Source organism: Centroberyx gerrardi, chromosome 16 (assembly GCF_048128805.1).
Source record: "Centroberyx gerrardi isolate f3 chromosome 16, fCenGer3.hap1.cur.20231027, whole genome shotgun sequence".
Classification (NCBI taxonomy): Eukaryota; Metazoa; Chordata; class Actinopteri; order Beryciformes; family Berycidae; genus Centroberyx; species Centroberyx gerrardi.
Window position 1 is genome coordinate 20,188,274 of NC_136012.1, and position 8,396 is coordinate 20,196,669.

Sequence of the window (8,396 nt, forward strand, 5' to 3'; positions counted from 1 at the left end):
TTCTCAACATGATGCCATCTGCCAAACTAAGTATAGCATGATGGCTTCAGGCACTAAAGTCTAGTCTGACAGATCTAGTGGATGAAATTGAAATAGCACTGGGGCAATTTTGAGCAAGGAGCAGCAAAACAATGAGTAAGTAACCCTAAATTAAAAAAAATATTTTTTTTAGCAAAAATACCATACTTATTGACAAGCAGATGGTCAGTGAGGATACTCTAATTATAAAGTTACTCCGATAAAGCTAATCAGATAAACATGACAATTTCAATCATTTGAGTATTGCCTTAATCGGGTTTAGACTGAATTATTAGTATGCATGTAAACATACTCGCTGTCAACTGAGCTGTGTCCAATAGATGTCACAGCCGGACCCAATTTCTGACAAAGATTGAATGGAGACCTGTGGACTAAAGTTATATAAATAAATGTGCGCACGTGTGCATGTTGTTAATTAAGTTGGAGTTATTTCTCAAAACATCCTTGGTGGTGTTAATTAAATTATTCAAAAATGATTTATTACATAAAAATGTTGATTTGTTGATCACATAGGGAAAGTAGTATCCGTTTCTCAGCCCACTGAATTAGTCTTACACAGTATTATGCTTTTCAAATTACTTTGTCAAAATTACATTAGTATGTAAGCCTAATTAAAAATTCTTGAATAATTAGCTACACTGATGCCACCAGAGATATTTTTAAGAATGTAAACAGATTTTTTTTTTTTTTTTCACTGAATAGATCCTGATGCAAACAAAATTTGTGTCTAAACATTACACTGTTGGCAAAACTCCCAACACACTATGGAAAAAAGCTTCCCCATTCTTTACAGGCAATGACTATTGTTCTCAATGGGATTGAAAACTGTAAACTTTGGTAGTGTATCAACCCAAAACATGCTCACATATCATCATAATGACCTTGTTTGATTTAGCATCAAGCAACAAACTATAACTTGATGGGATCCTGTCCCATATTAAGTCATGCAATGCGAAATGGCCTATGGAAAATGTAAATTAAGTGCAATGCAGAGAATGAGGAAAGACTCTGAAGAAGTTGAGATTTAAAAAAAAAACATATTTGGCAAGTTTGGCAAAGACATGTGCCTATTGCTTCCCATTAAGTTAACAAGACTAAGAATCTAACAGCCCCCAGACACTGAATTTTGTGGAAGCCACCGACCGGCCGACTAACATTGCGATCTTAGAGCCCCTGCTGTTACAGGGCTAAAAACCTTGTGACACATTTAAAATGTGAACTTAACACTGTCGGTTTCAAATTGTAGTCTCAACAAGACAAGCTTTCAGCATCTCTTGACAGGAGCATCGTAAAGAAAACAAGTGCTTATTAATTCAGAACGTTGTAAGAGTGAAGGCTAATTAGAGTTCACACGCTCAACTCAGATGTTATGAAGTTTGGCTGTTTAGTTATGGTCCTAATTATATCTGGTTAGGTAGTGACTGATGTGATGTGTGGTGTGAAGAACATTTTATTCTACATGGCATAATTATGTGTTTTCATTTAAGCCTGTACAGTAGATCTAAATGTAACCAAAACTGTAGACATATTCCTGTAGACATATTCATTTTACTACAGTAAACAAGCTTTCAGCTACTGTAATGCTGCACACTGATAATCAAGGACATGACACTCACTTTATATGCAGGCTCTGAAAGCAGGGAACTGCCCACCAATCACAGCAATTTCACCTAATACAAATATTGACCATATGGTGGAAAGTGGGTGTACTGTTATGGCAATGCATGTTAATGAACTCAATCCACAGCGAGTGCAATCTTGGGATTGATCAAGGAACTAGCAGACATACAAGTATTTTTCCCTTGTGTCTGCAAAGATGATACATGTAGAGGAAGGTTTATTTTACATATATGAGCAAGAGATTTATAATTAAGTCCACTGCTTTGAAATGAAAGACATAAATGTGAACTGTACAGCTTCATTAAAGTACAGCAGGGCCTGGCAAACATGCCCATGCAGGTGTACAACTGGCTCCATTCAACTGTGTGGGTCAATGTCAGACAAATCTTTTTTGACTGAGCATCACAATCACAGAAAGATAGATTTTTCAAAATAAAGTGATGTCCTATAGAAACTGAGAAGTTGACAGAGTTTCCGGAGCTAAGTACCTCTCAATCACAAAACGGCTAAGTGAGAAGAATTGATTTCTGTGCTTGTGGAGTCCTAGGTACAATGAAGCACTGCACAAAGCACCAGTCAGCATTGTTAATCTCTTCTGACAGTACAACCTCACATTATGAACTGGCTAGCCTAATCCCAAAGTAGAACGCTAACCTAAATTTGCATGCAAAGGGAACAGGCTTTTGACTTCAAATGTAAGCCTATTGCATTTTCATTCAAGCTTAGTCCTACTCCATCTAGCCAGGGTCACCTTACTTCATACCAAAATTAAACTAAACTGACAGATCTGAAATGTAGTGCAGACAAATGCACTTTTAACAAAGAGATGATTGCTAGAGCAGTTTACTAGGACAGCATATTGCAAATAACCAAGAATTCTATTTGAAATGAAAGTTGGAAGGGACTTCTGACCAAAAGAAAGTTCTGCAAGTCATTCAAGACTCTCGAAATTGATGCGGTGCAATGTGTAAAAAGAAAAGTATTGAAAAGACTGGCTTGGAAACCATATAATTTTCAATTTCATGAACTGGGCTAGTATAATGTAGTATAGAGGAAGAAATCCAGCTTCACTTTGGTTGGAGTGTAGGCTAATAACCATGTATAGAACAGGCATTCACTTATTCCCATATAAATTATAGCAACTCAATTGTGCCCTGTCTTATTTATTACAATGCAATAGACTACAATGTTTTCACCCTGCTGCCACAATTAGGGCTGAGGCTGTGTGAAATATTTTGTAAGATGATACTAGGCCTTCTACTCTGTGATAGATGGACATCACATCAGCAACTGCAGCAATGGTGTCCACATATGTCCATGTCCTGTGCTGTCAATAAGTCCAGCGCAAATGCATCAACAGAGCAGTAGATCAGGTGACACTGACATGGATGCAAGTCTTATTTGTGCAAAGCAAGGTCATGGAACCACCTGGACGCTGGATCAATCAGACAGATTAATGAAGCACAACTTGCTGACATGACGGATATAGACACCCTTATTACATCTAGGTCCTGCAGTCGTCAACCTTGCTCAGCTCAATTCAGACTCAAGCAGAGTGAGACAGCTAAACTGCTAGATTGAGTCCCAATCTTTCACATGATAATCAGAAGACAAGAACAGCTTACATAATTGAAATGGGGCTCTCCCTTGGAATATTAAACTCCAAAAAGTCTCAGAAATAATTACCGTTTTGGTGGCTGGCTGTAATCTTGGCTGCTGTGCTCAAAAGTTCTGCTTAATGTTTGGTGGGCATTAAAAAGGTAAGGATACCGTCTTAGCAGAAGCTCATGCATATTTTACACAGTAAAGGCCTGGTCTTTTGATTAAACCTAAGATAGTCTAATACTCGATCTACATTGGATGTTTCAGTCAGAATGAGAAATGAATGAGTTATCCCTTCACTGTCCACTCATTCTGCACTGAGGAATTCTGTTCAATCATCTCCTTACTATTAGTGAGGTTCTACACAGCCTCACAGGAAATACATTTTCAAGAACTTGGATGAAACCTCAGCTTTACTGACCCACAGCTCTGCAGCAGATAGGGAACCTACAGTTTGCATAAGGTAGTTGATTGAACTGGTTTAGGAAGCAGTTCCAGCATTCCCAAGCACAGGTAGGCAGTCTTATTGAGAAATGCTTAAAGCAACTCAAACATCCTCATTTTTCCCTGCCCAGATTATAGTTGTATTTCTGACAACAGGGGATCAGACTAGGCCAGAACAAAAGCCATGTTGAGTTTTTAATCAATGGGAGGATTAACCTTTGCAATCAGTGGTGCTTCTCATAGCAAAATGGGGAGTCAAGATTTGGGATTATACCTATGAAGACACGCATTAGCACATTATTGGACTTAGATCTTCAGACCTGTATGACATCCCATAGCCTATATCATTGGCGTTACCATTAATGACTCAGTAATCCTTCAAATCTCTCTAAAGAAATGCACCTCATCATGAGCCTTGCTGCAGATGAATGTCTTTGCGTAGGCTTCTGGGGTAATCATCCCCCACATTTTTTAGAGGCGAGCTCTCCGCTTTCGTGTCCTCATCAAAGGCTGGTCTTGCAGGCAGTTAGAGAAGTGCCACATTGATAAGTCTTATTATTCCCATACCGCTTACACAGCACTCTTATTACTATCTCTCTGCTTAGAGCAAACCAGACATTCTCAAACGTTTAAAGGCCATGCAGATACATTAGACTGGGGAACCGTTTTCTGCACACATTTAATTGCATGACCCCATGTGAATTGATTTGTGTTTATGGATATTATTTTAGTACAGAACTGTACATTTTTCTATACTGCGGTGGGGAGGTAACAACAGAAATGATCAAAATAGCAATTTTTAAGCACTGTCGCATTACTACTAATAAAATGGCACAATGCAACTGCGCTTCATATTTTTGGGCCGACATGGGACTCCTTCCAGGATACCTGAGTGTCACTTTAAGAATGACTAAAGTTCAGTCACATCTGCCATGAGTAGCGTAATAATTTGCTCTATTGTGAAAACAATTTAGCTCAAAATACCTCCAGTCCTTCCTGAAGCCTGCTCTGAAGCACAGACAATAGTTTGACAAGACTAGGTGCTCTACATGCGTATTTATTTTTCAGAAACAGGACAACTTTTTGCGTACATCTTGTATATAGAGTGTAGGCTATATAGAGAATCTTTTTTACTGCACAAACCTCTCACTCAAAGAGCAGCAAACAGTGCATTCCATTGATTTCTTTATCAGTACAACAACAAAAGGAGAGATCATATTTATTCACCAGGAAGGTGAAAGAGGGCAATGAACTGGATGAGAGCATATTCACTGCAGATGCAGATGCAAAGTTATAATGTAACAAAAACATATGCCATCACACTGCTCAGTAAAAAATGAAATTTATGATAATTAATACATGTCAATAAATACATGCCTATAAAAGCCAAGTAGGTTGAATTGTGTAACTTGCAGATGACAACTAACAACAATATACTTTGACATACTGTCAAAGTAGCACCACAAAGCATATGAAGCATAATGTTAATATATTACAAATGCTACAGATAAAGGCTGTTAATACTGACAACTAATAGGAATTCGACCTTGTTGGTTTAGAGATAAACATAACATTAACAGCAGGATGTAGCTGCCTGCTAACATTAGCTACAGTTTTGGATCAACATCCAAAACATGGATGTCCCCTCAATCTAACTGCTGCAACTTTTGATTTGAACCTTCCATCTGCTTCACTGTGGCCTGAATAAAGCTTCCCACCCCAAACATAAATAAAAAATAGCAGCCATGTAAATAAAGCAAAGTGTTTATGTTGCCAAAATGCACATGCACGCCCATAAAATGCACACGCACTCCCATAAAATGTCATCACTGTTTACAAACTGCACAATGGTCTCTACGTTGGAATGCAAACTATCTTATTTGATTGTGGTCTCTAATATGCTGAAATGTATTCCACATGAAAAGTTATGTTAATCAATTTTGAAATGTTCAAATGAAAAAAAACAAAAAAAAGCATGCTTAAAAGTAAGATTAATCACTAAATAACCTACAGAATAATAGATGACATTACATTTGTTGCCCAAACAAATGTTGTGTGATTCTCAAATGTAAGCATCAATCAAAAATCAAATCAAATTTCCAATAGAAAATGAACCTTTCAAATTCAACTACTTGCCATTTGATGACAACATATCTTGGTACATACAGAGTAAAAATCTGTACTATATCTACTGGCAGGAGGACGTCATCAGTGCCTCATTTATGATGCTGAAGCATAGAAACAGCCCTATCTGTCCCCTCCTCTCCCCTTCTCCCTCAACCTTCCCTCATCTCCCTCAAGTTACAGTACTTCCTGGTAGGAGACGATCAAGTGGCGGTGCAGGACGAAAGGAAAGGAGCAGTAGTAAAGTTTTGGGACGCACTGACACAGGCGCATTACAAAGCGACAAACAGAAAGCGGAACCACCTGCCCAAAGATTAGCTTACAGTTACTTAGTTATAGGTAGTTAGTTATCGTCGAGAAGAAAAAGGCGAAGGGTTCTTATGTTATGGTTTCAAGTCCCCATGGCGTGACACTATTATATAAACCGTTTCGACGAAAACGAACAGAAAATGTGCTCGCGGTTGAGTTTTGCGCCAACGTTGAAAGGTAAGAAGCTAATGTCTGTTATCGTTGTATCACTAATGTGTCTGGGACGGCTGAAGAAGTAAGTTAGCTACTGCAAAAGCCAGCCAACTAGCATTCATGGCTACATAAAGCATCAAATTAACTACAACCAAGCGCTCTTGGAGTTAGCTGACCAAAAGCTGTAAGTTGGCGGCGACTTTTGGCATATCGTGCTTCATTAACGTTAACTTCCCCATACAGTTTCACTTTCAGCGCAAGCTAACTGATGTTATCTGGCTTTAGCACATAGAGAATTCATATAAGATAAAAGCACCAACCTGGCTACAGCGTCTGTCCACTTACTTTTTATGTGTTTCGCTGACAGTTTCCTCTGAAATCCATGGATAACGTGAAGTTTCTCTCTGCTCTTCTTCTTAGGCGGGTGGGGTTACTATGAAAGCCCCTGGTTAGCAACAAGACCTGTCAAAACAATGGCGGAGCGAGGTACGGCAAGCCGGAGGTAAACACGTGCTTTTTGTTGACGTATATACGGCCCCCTATGGGCGAACTGTTTAGGGCGTTTTCGAAGTCGGTGCAGCAAGGCACAAGTGCACAATATGAGGTGTGCTTACAAGAACTGTATATATTAAGTACCAAATAAATGGTAAATAGTGACATATTGAAGTGTAATGTTTTCATTTTGCTGAAATTACATTTAAGGTGAAGTTACATTCTGAGTCATATTTATTGTTTTTTTTGTGATTTTTTTTTTTATAAAGGCCCAATCCATAAAAGCATATAAACGTATAGTAACCCGAAAAATTGGATTAGAGATAGTGTCATTCTCCAAATGATTGACTGGGCAGATGGTAGACTACATGGATTTTGAAGTGGACACTATGTAAATGTCGTTTTCACACCATTCTGAGGATGTAGAAGGTGTGTTTGAGACAATGTTTTTTGTGAATACTGGTGTAAATTGAATGCATCACCTATGATGGTCTGTCAAGAAAATTCAGGAAAAAAATTATTTTCCATTTTCAAGTCAGCAATGCATTTGATAGTCGGTGAAAATAAACAACCTCAAATGCATACAAAACTGTTAGATTAGGGCTTCAGTGGATATTCAGTGTAATCCTCACTGTAGTCCTCGTCTATTTATGCTCGCACATGAAGGAAATTGGATGGCTGTCTGTTATGAAATACACACAATATATCATTTTTAAGTTATTGGAGTTGGCAGCTCACATCTTTCCTTAGCTTTAACTGGCATTTTCAAAACCCAGAAGGCTAATTTCTGTCCATCTGCTGCATTTTTCAGAAGTCGTTATCCTCTTCTGAAGCTGTCATTCTCCTACAGTCATTAAACGGGTTCCATTTGAGTAGCAATTCAACTTAAGACAAGACTATTATGTAGATGGATATGATGAAATTGACAATACATGAGTTGTCCTATAATGCATTAAAGCAGGGCAATATTCATCAATTTCCCAAAGAAACTGAGAAGTTTATAGTTAATATGATTTAAGTCTTTAAATATGATTTAAACATCTATAGGCATCCACAGGTGTCTGCACACTAATTGCATTAGTCCATAGTGAATCTAAATGTATAGTGATGAGAACCTGACTTTCCAAGCAATAGTGAATTAGGTCAGAGATGAAAAGAAGGCCAGCAGGACTTAAAATATATTTTTGTGACAAATTTTAGATTATCTATGGCATCGTGTCATATGTGTACAGACTCTCCTTTAATGCCTCCCCTATTGTTCATTTTTTGTTCTTGTCCAGCACCTTAGGCCTGGGATGTGTGTAGCCTATTTTTTCTGCATTTGTATCATTAATAAATAGAACAGCAGCACAAACTATATTCTTCTCATTCCCTCACCACTTAATGGCAGCCCAAGGCTTAATGCTTTTGCAGACCAGAGTATTATCAGAATAAACAATATTGATTTCTCAAGACAGGCATTCATTTATTCAATTTCTTTACCTGTTTATTCCTATGCAGGGTCATCGGGGCTTGGGGCCTATCCCAGCATGCACTGGTAGAAGGCAGGGAAACACCCTGGACAGGTCACCAGTCCAGATAGACAGACAATCACACTCAGAGCTATGGGCAAT

General features: G+C 38.3%; 1 protein-coding gene across 1 annotated transcript in view; it reads right to left on the reverse strand.

Annotated features, from left to right (window-relative positions):
• enox2 (ecto-NOX disulfide-thiol exchanger 2) overlaps nt 1–6,739 on the reverse strand; it is a 168,888-nt gene extending 162,149 nt beyond the window's left edge. The window contains exon 1 of the mRNA XM_071900279.2: nt 6,637–6,739. The gene's annotated coding sequence lies outside the window, so the exon portion shown is untranslated. The remainder of the gene's footprint in view (nt 1–6,636) is intronic.
• Nucleotides 6,740–8,396: the final 1,657 nt, after the last annotated feature.